A 12,585-nucleotide genomic window follows, 5' to 3' on the forward strand; every position below is an offset into this window, starting at 1 on the left:
GCAATTATGATCCAGATTCATAAGGAAAGGAAATTTTCTTGGGCTATATTCACTGCTGCCCCCCCCGCCCCCCCAATCCCCATGGTTGCTACCACAGGACTCAGAGCTGTTACCATGGTTTTGGAGAAGTTGTCCGAGGAAGGCCTGTCTTTAAGACATCTTGCATGCCCAAGGATGGAACCGTTAATTACCTTGGCCAAGCAGCAGCTGCGACTGGCAAAAACAACCCGGGAAAAGAGTCGGAGGTGTGGAAAAGCTTTTCAGAGGGTTAGGCAAGGAAGGGGGCCAAGACCAACAGAGAGGTGTGACTCCGGAGAGAGGAGTCAGGCAACACAACATACTAATAAACAAATCCTGGGGGAAGAAATGAGAACAAAAGACAAGAGGGAAGGAAGTACAAAAAAGTAGCTACAGGGAAGGAGAAAGTTTCCGAAAGGCTGTGAGGAAGCCAGAAGAAAGGGTGAAAAGGGAATCCGAGAAAAATACTGAGCATGGAGAATTCCAGAGAGAAAATGAGATGAGAAGATGGAGAAAGCAGCCCAGAGAAGGGGAGGAAGGAGATAAGGGAAGACGTGCACACAACAGAGACGTGTGAGAGGAGAGGAGGGCAAGCGGCCACGGGAGGAGGGGCTCATCACCTGTGTGGCGCCCCCCGGCGCCGTGGTGCAGCCCTGCTCCAAGCGTGGCTCGCCCGGGCTTTTAGGATTGGCTCCCGCCTCCCATTCATGTAACCTGCGTGCTTGTGTGTGTGTGTCCGTGCGCGCGCGCGTGTGTGAGTGTGTCTCGCTTGCTAGCTCGCCCTGTGTGTAGGAGAGCGAGGGTGGGGGACGGAGGCAAGCAGGCGAGCAGGCAGGGAGGGGAAGAAGAGGAGGGAAGCTATTAAACACACACACTCACATACACCCGCGCGCTCACCCCCGCCCCAACCCCCAGAATCCTCGGGATTGCAGCTGTTTCATGTGGGGCAGCAGTGCTGGCAGAGACGCCGGCCGGGAGCGGCCGGGAGCCGGAGCCCGGCTTGTGCGCGCGGCTGGAGGCTCGCTGGGGCTCCACTCCCCGCGGGAGCTATTGTTGGTCTCGTCGGAGCTGAGCACAGAACCCGGACCTGCACCTTCTTGGGCACCTCTATCCGGCTCGTGAAGCGGTGGAACCAGCGGCGCAGTGCCTCGCCTCCCCGCCGTCCTCGTCCCCGCTTTCCCGGCGGTGGCAGCCTGCAGTCACGGTAAGGCGGCGTGATCAGCTCTACCAAAAAAGCACCTTGGGGATCGCGGCGGCGGCTCGCCAGCTCAGTCGCCCCTCTCTGCACTCGCTGGTCCGGGCAGCTCATGCAGTTCGCTTAGGGCTCCGGGTGATGCTAACCTGCACCCTTGCTCCGCACCGGGGAGGGAGGGAGGAAGAGACGGCGAGCCGGGCGTCTAGGTTGCCGGCAAGGCAGGGAGCTTGGAGCCCAGAGCCTCAACCACCGCAGCGCAGGAGTCCACCGCGGACTAGAGTCTGGGAGCGAGTATTGGGGGAGAGTGGAGAGGTGGAAGCCAGCCCTAGACTCTGGACCGCCGATGGGATCGGTCCAGGTTCGTCAGCTGCACCCGGCTCCCTTTCCCTGCCACGGCCCAGCCGCCCGCAGCCCCTCTGCAGACTCGCCCGCCCCAGATTCCCGGCGGGCGCTGGAGGAGCCCACGAGGCGGCGCCGGGTTCCCGTGCTGCAGCCTGCCCTGCGGGGCGAGATCCAGCTGCAGCGGCCCCCGTGCGCGCTGCGGTTGGAGCCGGGAACCCGGGGACGCGACCCCCAAGCCGCACGCCCTCTGCAGCCCCACTGGCTCCTGCCTATCCTTGTTGTCCGCGTCGTATCTCGTTCGGTTTGTCTCGGAGCGAGTTGAGGTTGCAGGCGCCAGGGTGGACTCTCTGGGGGTTCACGGGTGCGAGTGTGTGACTACTTGCAACCCCTCCCGCCCCCCAGCTTCGGGAAATGTGCTGTGTATTGAAATGTGATCTCTGAGCTTCTTAGTCATTTTCCTAGTGATTTAAAAACGCAGTCTTTACATTGGAGGAGCAGGCAGAAGGTGGTGGCGCGGAATGTGTGTGTGTGTGTGTGTGTGTGTGTGTGTGTGTGTGTGTCCACATGTAACCCAAGAATAAGCCGCTAACTACTTGGGAGGAAGGGAGGAGGGATGGCTTGAATGGTCAGTGCTTCTTGGGTTCAAAGGTGGGTTTCTCTGGTCACTACCCTCCTCTTCTCTGCCCTGCCCCCGCCTAGGCCAGGTTGAAAAGTACTGGAAATTCAATTGCGTGGTCTCTAACTTTGGAAAATTGGCACCCCTTTCAGTGGGATACGTTAAGACCGTTTCTGAACTCGGGTTCTGTGTGGATGAGAGTTTTGCTCAGGTTAGACCTAGAACCCCTCCTCAGACCTCCACCAGTTCCCTACCCGGTCGCCATCCGCTCCCCCCCTCCCCCCCCCCCGCAACCCTGGAGAGAAGGTTTGTACACATGCAGTTAAGACAGTGAGCCACCAACGCACCAACGTAGGCAACTACGGGGACGAGCGAGCCCGGGTTTGCGGGAATCTGAACGCACTACTGGCGTTTGATTAGCCCTGGAGATCGCCCTGCTGCTTTGTGGAAGGCGCCGGTGGGGCACGCTCGCGATCCTCAGCGCCGGGGCCAGAGGGTGCCCATGTGCTGAGCCGTGAGGCCGTGCACGGAGGAGATCTGCTGAACAGTATCGCGGGCGATTATATAAGCTGCCTCGGTGGTTACCCAGAACTGTATTGCGAGCACCCGGCTCTTGCTGAAAGTTTTCCTGCTTGGGGATTGTAAGTACCTGGGAGGGAGATACACTTAATGGCGAGCTGGACATCTTGTTCAGCGGCGCCCACTCCTAAAATGGGCTTTTGGGTGCTAAAGCGCTGCCCTCAAGGAACCGGTTACTGAGGCCGGGACGGAGTGGGTGGAGATCCAAGATTAATCTGTGAAGAGGAGCGGGTCAGAACTCGGGTTTCTTTGAGTCCTTGGAGCCTTCTGACTCGGGGAGGGGGGAATTGGAAGGCCTTCCAGGGAACGTAGTTTTAGGAAAACCTGTGTTCTAGGAGACCGAAAGACTCTCTTCTTGGTCCCTCCCGGCGCCCCTCCCTGTCTTTAAATATAGCGTCCTTCACTTGCTTTGAAACCTGCGCCCCCACCCAAGTCCCTTTCAGAAATACCCAGGTGCCCCGGCACCCAGGCCCAGGTTGGGGTGGAGGTAGTGGGTTAAGAAGTAGAGTATTTGCCTCCGCGGCGGAGAGGAGCAACGGTTTAAGTACCTAATGCGGACGCGAGGGGAATGGGTACGTGGTATGACTTCTGCCCCCTCGCCTCCCTCCTAGACCGAAAACAGTTTGTTTCGACTGCGCTCACCGCCCCCCCCCCCCCCGCCTCCACTCCCCATCCCGTTCCTCCATTCGCTGCCGCAGCCTGTCGCACGCTGATGGGCTTTGATAGAGAACCACAGTAGTGGCGTGTTTTTAAAGCTTGTGTTTTCGCCTGTAGAGGGAAAAGCTATCCCAGCCCTGGCAGAACCCTGCGGAACGCTGAATTCTGGGGCTTGGTGGCCCTGAACTCCCTCCCCCAAGTCAGAAGATAGCATGCACGGGTGGGGAGGGTTTTGTTTTCGCCACATTCCTGCGTCCTGAAACTCTGCATCCCCCCCTCCCTCCTGAAATCCCGGGTCTGTCTGAGTGTGTTCGGCGCTGTGAAATAAATCCTCCCTCGCGCAGACCTGTTCGGATTTCCTGCCTCTGCCACGATCCTTAACAATGCGATTGCAAAGCCGATGCCGGGCTGGGAAAAATCCCCAGGTGCCGGCCGGCCGCGTCCTGACCTTGCTGAAGGCGCCTTCGCCCGGGCTGCTTCAGCGGCTCTGGCACAGTCGCTGGGGCTGGGGAAGGAGGACCGCTGCCTGGAGGCGGCTGGGGTCGTTCCCAGGGCACGGTGGGAGTCGGTTCGCGGCCTGGTGGCTTGGGGGTGGGGATGGGTTCAGCGACAACCTGTTTCCAGATCTCGGGGACCAACACTTAGCTCCCCAGCCCTGCTGCTGGCCCCACGTGATTCGCCTCTTCATCCGCCTCTAGAAGTCTCCGGGAAGGGTTTTCCAGGGTTGGCTGCGGCCCCCTTCAGCTTTCTGCCAACCTGGGCTGGACGCCCTGGGCTTTAAGGCTTTTTGATGGCCTGATCAGTGGTCAGCGGAGTTGGCCAGACTGCAGAGTGGGCGGGGCCTAGGCACTGAAACCCGAGCTGTGGCAGCCAAGTTCCCACCAGGAGCAAGACCCAGCCTGGGTCCCCAGCAAGCCTCCCTTCCTTCCAATGCCTGATCACTCTCTTTAAGACCCTGGGTGCGCTTCTTGCACCCTGAAGCTATCTATACTTTGCCGGCTTCTACTTTAAAGTTACAAGGACTGTTTTCACAGGTGGTGGTAGCGAGAACAAGTTTTCTGCGTGTGTGTGTGTGTGTGTGTGTGTGTGTGTGTGTGTGTGTGTGATGGAGAGGCGTGCAGAGGTTTGTGACTAGGCCAGACCATAGCTTGAAAGTGGAATTTCCCTGTTTCTGGGTATTGTGAAAGAATCCGTTTTCTTTGGTGAGGGTGACCAGGATGCCCTTTCTCTGAGTGGGATTGGGCCAGCCTGTGCTGGCCTGTCAGCCGTAGGCCCTCTTGGATGTTAAGAGTGCGTGACTGTCTCCATAGATGCTCCTATGGTTTAGTGGCTTTCCCTCCCGGTACTGCTACTGAAGGGGCTGGGGACAGGAAGCAGGCTAGCCTGTGAAATTACCATGTACTTGGATGGAGAAGGTGTCAGGGACAGAGAGATTCCTTTCTCTAGAGATTTCTCCAGCTCTTGGTTTGCCAGTCCGGCTTTTAATCAAGTCATCTCTGGGTGGAAGCAGGCTTTGGGCATTAAGCCATGAAACCACCCTGTGGAGGAAAGAGTCAGTCCTTGCCCCGGGGTGGGGTGGGGGTGGGGGTCACAACCAGTGCTCAGTTTACAGAGGAACCCTGAGAGTAGAGCAAATGGAATGCTAAGCAGAGAGCAGATGTTCCAGCAGAAGGGTGGGGTTCGGGTTAGAGGACTCTCTTCCAACAGAATTGAATTCTTTCTGGTATAATCCCTTCAGCCTTTTGTTATTTTGTGGGAGCATGTTGCTGGGGATTCCACCGTTTAGGGATTGTGGCCTCATGGCCTGAGGCAGGTTATTTTGGGAGGTTCGCTTCTCTCCCCTGCATATTGTGATAATGCCACCTACTTTAGGGCGCTGTAAGTCAGCACTGGCGCCCACTAAACCTCCAGCAAACATTCGTTGGGTGAGGTTACTCAGGGGAATCAACAGTGCCCCAAGAGCCAGCAAACATCGCATCCAAAGTCTATTTAAAACCAGCTTCAAGGGCTTGAAACAAAAATATCTTCTCTTTTCTTAGAAAAGTCATTTCCAGTTTTGTTAGAATTTGTGCTTCGTTGGGTCCATTTTTTTTTCCTGACAGAATTCCATCCTTGTGCAGATTGGCATATTATATAACCTGATATTTTCGGATCAGAAGTTACAACTCCAGGAAAAGAGGTGATGAGGAACTTAAGCGGAGATTGTTGGACAACACCAATGAGGGATTCGGTGTAAGGCACCCATTTACACCCTTTAACTGTGGCAGGGGTTGAAGAAAAATGAGATTGGATAAGCACAGCCGTGCAGATGCTCACCTTGGCTGCCTGTCCTATACTGATAGACAGCTGCTCTGCCCAGGCCCAAGCTTATAGAGTCTCCAGTCCCAGGACGTTCTCCCACACCCATAAATCTAAACAGTGAGACAGAGGAACAATGGGATTTAAATTACCCCCTTGCAGATTTGATTCTGAAAGCCTGGGAGAGTAAATCAAAGTCAGCTGTAGATCCAAGGGGCCAATTCTTACCTGGCTTCTTACATGGTCTGTCACACAAGTTGAGTGTGACTGAGAGCCGGATCAGTCTGTCTTTCCTCCGCTCAGGCAGACAGCTGTAGGGGCCACTTTGAAAGCAACATGCCCCAGATCCCAGGCAGCTAAGTAACATGGGTTCCCAAACCTTCTAACTTTCCACAGGAAAGCAGTCAAATGTGCAGATATAAATGTGTATACATGTATATGCATATGCGCATGCATACACATGCATGCATACATATATGGTGTGTACTGTGTAGGTTATGTATTTATTACTTTTATCGTTACTCTTTTGTTTCTGCTCAGATTATCTAGGTTATAATGTCACTGATGCAATTCAGACAGTATAGACAAAAAACAAAATCAAAGTAAGTTTACTTGCTGTTGGGGTTGTAGCTTGAGACTTTAGGAGTACAGAAAAAGTGGTACCATGTTTATAATATTTTGAATGCTTATTCTTACTTAGTGATAAAATATATAGACCTATCCTGTTGTAGCCCCACACACGCACGCGTGCGCGCACACACACACAAGCAGCAGTTTCCTGTGTTAGTATAGAGCCCTGATGTTTTAATATGACATGCTTTTTTTCAGCCAGTCCTTACGTTTTGATTTCTTGTTTACCTTTAGTGTTTTATGGTAACAGAACCACAACAAGCAGCTTAGTACATTCCACAGAATTTTAACATTCCCTTAAGACAAATTCCTAGAAAGTGGGGCTGCAGAGTCAAAGGCATGGGCTGTACCAGGGCTCTGCCACACATGAGAAGCGGTAGGGTAAACTGTGTTGTCTACCAGAATCCTGATGTTTACTTTCCAGTCCCCTCTAAACTTGGGGATAGAGGTGAAGTGCAAACCTCACACAGGGGATTTGCATAACTTTGAGATGTTAGGCCGAGTTGATAGTCAAATCCTTTTCTTTTTCCAAGAACTTTTTTTTTTTCTTCTCTGGCTGTCTTGGAATCATCACTTTGGTGCTGCAGCCAGCAGTGGAGCTGAAATATGTAAATATGTTCCTCACTCTTGTAGGTGGGGTTGGCTCCATGATAAATGACAAGCAGTTGCCTGGAGAAGTGAGCTTGTCTCCCAGCACTTGCAGAGGAGGTGGAGCCACACTTTCCACGTCTTCTCTTCCCTTGGCTCAGAGACCTTTGGTTGTCCTAGGCGGTCCCAGGAGGAGACAGTGGAGAGGGAGACAGTTCCCAAAGAAGCACAGCTGCCCCATCTGCTAAGGGGCACTGTGCAGCAAATCTGCCCCTTGTTCCCTCCACTCTCCCAGGGCCATGGCGAATCAACCACCCACTCTACCTACTTGCTGTTACAAGAGCAAAATTAGTTGGGTGTGTTGTCCCCTTGGTATACGATCCGCTTCAATCAGAGTGTGCATTTGTCCGTCTTGCTCCTTCCTGTGTGACTTTTCTGTGACCCAGGAAAGACTTGCTCCCTGTGGTTAAATAACTTGTCATCTGACATAGTAGTCTGTGGCGCTCAGAAGGGAAGCCTCTCCTTTCCAAGGTGTCCCCCGTCCTCAGCAAGAGAAAGCAGAAGTTCTTCTTAGATCCAGTGAAAAGGTCACCCCAGGGTTGTTGGAGGATATGCCAAGTGGCTCTGTTGCTCCCTGCCTCTGACTTCAAACAAAGTTTAGAATCTGCTGCCTTTGACGCCCATGCCTCTCTGGTTTCATCAGGGAAAGTGAGAGGATGTTTTGGTCGTTTGTTTTGTCTGAATATCAAATCCAGGCTTTTCTTTTGTTTGGGAAACAGGTAGAAGCAGACAAGTGAAGGATTCCATAGAGCAAGCAGTCTTTGCCTTGTTTGTCCCCTGCTGGCTCTGTGCTGTGGGAGGTGGAGCATCGGAGATTGTCAAGTGCAATCACTTAACCGTTAGCATCATAGAAAGCAAGCCTTAAAAAATGGGTTTCAACTCGGTCTGAAGGCGTGCCAGGTTTCGTGTCCAAAGTACATACCAAGGAGAACATTCCCAAGAGCCTTCTTCTCTGATGTTCTTTTAGAACACGACAATAGTGACCCCAGACACCAAACGGTTCCAGCTGTGTTTGATTTGGGGATCTGCATTCTAAGGAGAGCATCTGTCTTTCCTTGTGGCTCTTGGACCCTGGCAATCTCATTTGCACAGACACAGCTGGAAAGGTGTGGTGACCCCTCTTGTCTGAAGTTGTGAAGGAGGAAAGAGAAGGGTTGGGAATCAAGGGGACAGCATTCCAAGAGTCGGTGGAGTCTGCCCAGATGAGGAAGCCCCAAGGTCCCATGCTGGATCTGACACTGGATAGTAGGTCTCTCTAGCTCTCAGCCCTTCTGTTCCATAGAACGGCAACCTTCAAACTTTCTGGAATATCACATCATCAAAATTCAGCACTTAACCAAGTGATTCTTTTAAGAAAATTTCTCCTTTATTATTATTTCTTCTTCTTCTTCTTCTTCTTCTTCTTCTTCTTCTTCTTCTTCTTCTTCTTCTTCTTCTTCCTCTTCCTCTTCCTCTTCCTCTTCCTCTTCCTCTTCCTCTCCTCCTCCTCCTCCTCCTCCTCCTCTTCTTCCTTCTCTTCTTCTTCTTCATTTCTCTGGGCCAACTTTGGGAGTAGATCAAGACATGTACAAATACTCATCATTATCACGTAAGCAATTAAAGTGCTTAAGAGCTTAAAAGGAATTCGTTCAAGCTGGTTAGGTGTCTGCCCTCCCCATCTCGTTTGTATTATTAATTTACCCATCCAACTTGTAATAATAGCAGCTCCACCGTGAAGACCCATCCCAGTATTTGCATATTGGTAGGACCTTCCCAGTGAGAGGGGTTTGTTTTGATAAGGTCAACAGTGAAAGGACCCAGTTCAGGATGAGTCAGAGAAACCAGCATTTTACTAAATCAACCCAGCCTTTCTTTGGCCTCTGGGTGAGAACTGGCTGTTTAAACGTTTTATTAAGGTGCAATTATTCTGAGAACCAGTTAGTAATGCAGCTCTTTGCAAACATTAATTAGCTGATCCCTACATCACCCCGCATGACTGATAAGTAGCATTAGCCCTCCATTTGAGAGAATAAATGGACACACGAAGCTGAGGGGGGAAGAGGCCAGCTCTTGCCCTGATGGAAATATGGTAGCAGCAGGTGGAGTTAGGAGTCTACATGGGTTCTTCACTCAGTAGTATATGTTACGGTGCTATGGACAGCGTAGGGCTGCATAAGCCAGCTCAGCAGTCACTCCTCACCAATGAAGTGAAACTTAACTAAGATGCAACAGAGTCAAGACTCCCATTCCGCAGCTGTGGAAGCTGTGGATAGTGGCTGCTCTAATCGATGGCTGCAGTTAAAGAATCCTTCCGTAGTTGTGGGAAGCTCTCAGAGGTCGCACTAGGTTAGATGATGGGGTTAATCAAAGAATAATGCAGAAGTCCTGGCCAACCATGGAACTCAAATGTAAAACGTTTCCAAACTGGCTGTCACATGAAGAACACCGAGTAGCTCGATCTGTGGCCCGGTGCTTCAGGGTCGCCATAGGGAGCCAACTGTAGACACTAAAGGATGAGCTCAAAGCCTGTGGGTGCCACACGTCCCTTGTAAGGTTAGCACCCTGCACCTTTTTGAAGGCCCATGCCATTGTTCATCCCTTTCCTTCTTAGGCAAGAGTATTTTTTTAAGACCATGCATGGCACCTGGAGAGGAATTGGGAGGCAAGAACTCCCATTGGTGGAGATGCGAATGGATGTACCCTTTTTAGGAAAGCAATTGGGCCCTAGTCTCAGAAACACTCTCTTCTCCCTTTAGTCCACTATCCCAGTTCTAGGGACCCAGCCAAAGGAGACATTCAGAGACAGGCAGAGGAGTTTTCAGAGCAACCACGTTCCCTGGAGTGTTGTTTATTAGATGAGCAAAGTGTAGGGAATGGGCTGGACATGTAGCTGGACGGTGGGATACTATACAACGTTTAAACGTTGTGTCTGATTTCTTTTTATTAATCTTCCTTGCCTCCTTTATATTTTTATCTATTTACTCATCTAATTACTTACTTGCTTATCTGTTTACTCTTTTACTTATCTGTTTATCTATGTACATTGGCCTAGACCTTACAGAGAAGTTCAGGAAAGTGTTAGTCTTGCAGCCTCCTTGCCTCGGCATCCCAAGTGCCAATTACAGCGGTGCGCCACCATACCCGGTGAGGTCTTCAACCATATTTAACTAGTAATAAAAGCATTTTATTTATTGAATCCCTATTTATACGTTGTGTGTAGTGTGTGTGCGTGTTCTTTTCTTGTTTGTATGCATGCTTATGGAGAGCAGGGGCTGGCAGTGGCTATCTTCTCCAGCTATTCTCTGCCTTATTTTGGGGGACAGGATCTTTCATGGAACTTTGAGGACACTAATTCAGCTAGAATGGCTGGGGAGCAAGCTCCAGGGATCCTATTGTCTCCACCTTCATAAGGCCGGATTACACCTTGGGGCCTCAGGTGTCATGTATAAAGCTAGTGCAACATTTGCTTGCTCTCCCAGTGCTGGGGAGAAGAGATCCCTGAAGTTCACTGGCCAGTTAGTCTAGCCAACTTGGCAAGCTCCAGATTCAGGGAAGGAGAAAGAAAGAAAGAAAGAAAGAAAGAAAGAAAGAAAGAAAGAAAGAAAGAAAGAAAGAAAGAAAGAAAAGAAAGAAGGAAAGAAAGAAAGAAAGACAGGAAAGAGAAGAGAGGGAGGGAGGAAGGAAAGGAGGGAGGGGGGACTCAGGCGACTCAGATGAGCAGGGTGGGATAATGAGAAGAACAACAGCTTCGGAGACTGTTCAGAGGAAGAACTGGCACTCAGACCTTGTCCACCACCTTCCTGGCATGGAAACCTTGGGTCAACCTTCTGTGCCTCACTGTCCTCATCTATTAACAAAGAGTGCAGTAAATCAACCTCGCATCTCATGGCAGTGAGGATTCGGTGTTCACCCTAGTAAAGACCCAGCCCAAACAAGTAAAGATGCAGATGACATTAGGGCCTGTCTGGAATTCATGATGCTCCTAGGAGATTTGTGGGATCTCCAGTCTCCAGAGGAAGGTAGAAGCCTCTTGTGAGTCTAGGATCTGATTCTGAATGGCTGAGCCGAACCTGGTACAGATGTGGCTGACTGTGCTCCCCAACTGTCTCTGGTGCAGACTTGGAAGCTGACTTCCTCCTGATCCGTTGTCTTCACGGGCTTCCCTGCAGTGCACAGCACTGAAATGCTGTGTAAGCCCTTAACCAGTCCCTATCCTTTCCGCTCCTCTCTCCCAAGGAATAAATAAAGCTGGAACGCCTTGTTTGCAGGGTTGACTGATTAAAACCCAAAGGGTCCCTAACTCAAAAGTTGTCCCCAGCTGCTAAGTGACAATGGCTGTGAGGCTCAGTGTGAAACTACATTCCAGGAACTGTCTAGGACTGTAGGTCAGTACACTCCCTGCAACCTTAAACAAGCTCCCAAGCTTTCTCCCCCAGCATCTCAGAGTGGTACTAAGTTTCCACTCCCAGTCTTCATGCCATCTCTCTGTGGGACCTTGACAAGCTACTTAACGTCTGCATGCCTCAGTTTTTCTGTCCATCAAATGGGAATAATATTGAGAAGTTGGCAGGGTCGTGAGCATGATTATTGGGAAAGATCATTTATGACAAGCTTAGGAGTCCTTGCAACTGCTGAGGCAATATGACTATTCCCAGAACCTTAAAAGTGATTTATTGACTTTTAGCCCAGTAGCAGAGGGTTTGCTTGGCACTGCGGGGCTCTGGGTTCGATCCCCAGAACCACAATAAGCAAACAGAAACAAAAAGGAAAGAAAAGTAATTGACTGAGGTACAGCGAAGCTCTGGTTTCCTTTTTTCTTTAATTGCTGATGGCTCTCCCTTGTGCTGTGGTTTTGTAGAGTGCTTCTGGAAATGCCAGCACAGTGAAGGCTGGGTTCTGCCTTGTCACCTGGTAGCTGTATACATTCAAACAAGGTGCATAGAAATCCCCTGAGCATCCACCTTCTTTTCAGTAATAAAATGGAAAATTGAAGTCTGTCTCCTAAGGGTTTGTGTGGTACTTGTGTAGTATCTTTTGGTGAGTGTCTTTTGTGCCAGTTTTGGCCCCTGGCATTGGCATATTTCTTACTCCCCATCTGCTCAGCTCTGGTTCTCTGACCTTCTTCTGAAGCCTGCCTGTGCAATTCAGCGGGCTGAGGAGGATCAGAGACATAGGAGGATTTGAAGATACTGGTTGCAAGGTTGTACAAGCCTGGCTCCAGGAGGACCTTGGCATCCTTCACCATTGATAATGAAGGTACCTGCAGAAGCAGAAAGTCAGACATCTCTGGTGAGCAGGTCCTGGTTCAGTATCAGCTGTCTCTTTGCTCCCTGCACCAGCTTGATCATCTACAAAGCCATAAGGATTCTCTTCCTGCTGTTGCCTGAGATTTCTGTCCTGCCCGGTCCTGCAGCTGTTCAGTCCCAAAGAAACACACAGAGGCTTACATAAATTATAAACTAGTTGGCCTATTAGCTCAGGCGTCTTATTAACTCTTATAACTTATATTAACCCATAATTCTTGTGTGTGTCAGCCATGTGGCTTGGGTACCTTTTATCACCCAGGCATTCTCATCTTGCTTCCTCTGCATCTGGGTTACCACTGTAGACTGAGTCTTTCCTC

General features: G+C 50.9%; 1 protein-coding gene across 6 annotated transcripts in view; it reads left to right on the forward strand.

Annotated features, from left to right (window-relative positions):
• Positions 1-792: 792 nt before the first annotated feature.
• Tenm4 (teneurin transmembrane protein 4) overlaps positions 793-12,585 on the forward strand; it is a 677,803-nt gene continuing 666,010 nt past the window's right edge. For 4 of the 6 annotated variants that reach the window (XM_075953232.1, XM_075953234.1, XM_075953237.1 and 1 more), the window contains exon 1: positions 1,086-1,222. The gene's annotated coding sequence lies outside the window, so the exon portion shown is untranslated. Of the gene's footprint in view, positions 1,223-2,714; positions 2,813-12,585 lie in introns of those variants that run through there. The other 2 variants (XM_075953236.1, XM_075953233.1) reach the window with 2 other exon arrangements.

This window comes from Microtus pennsylvanicus, chromosome 18 (genome assembly GCF_037038515.1).
Source record: "Microtus pennsylvanicus isolate mMicPen1 chromosome 18, mMicPen1.hap1, whole genome shotgun sequence".
Taxonomy (NCBI): Eukaryota; Metazoa; Chordata; class Mammalia; order Rodentia; family Cricetidae; genus Microtus; species Microtus pennsylvanicus.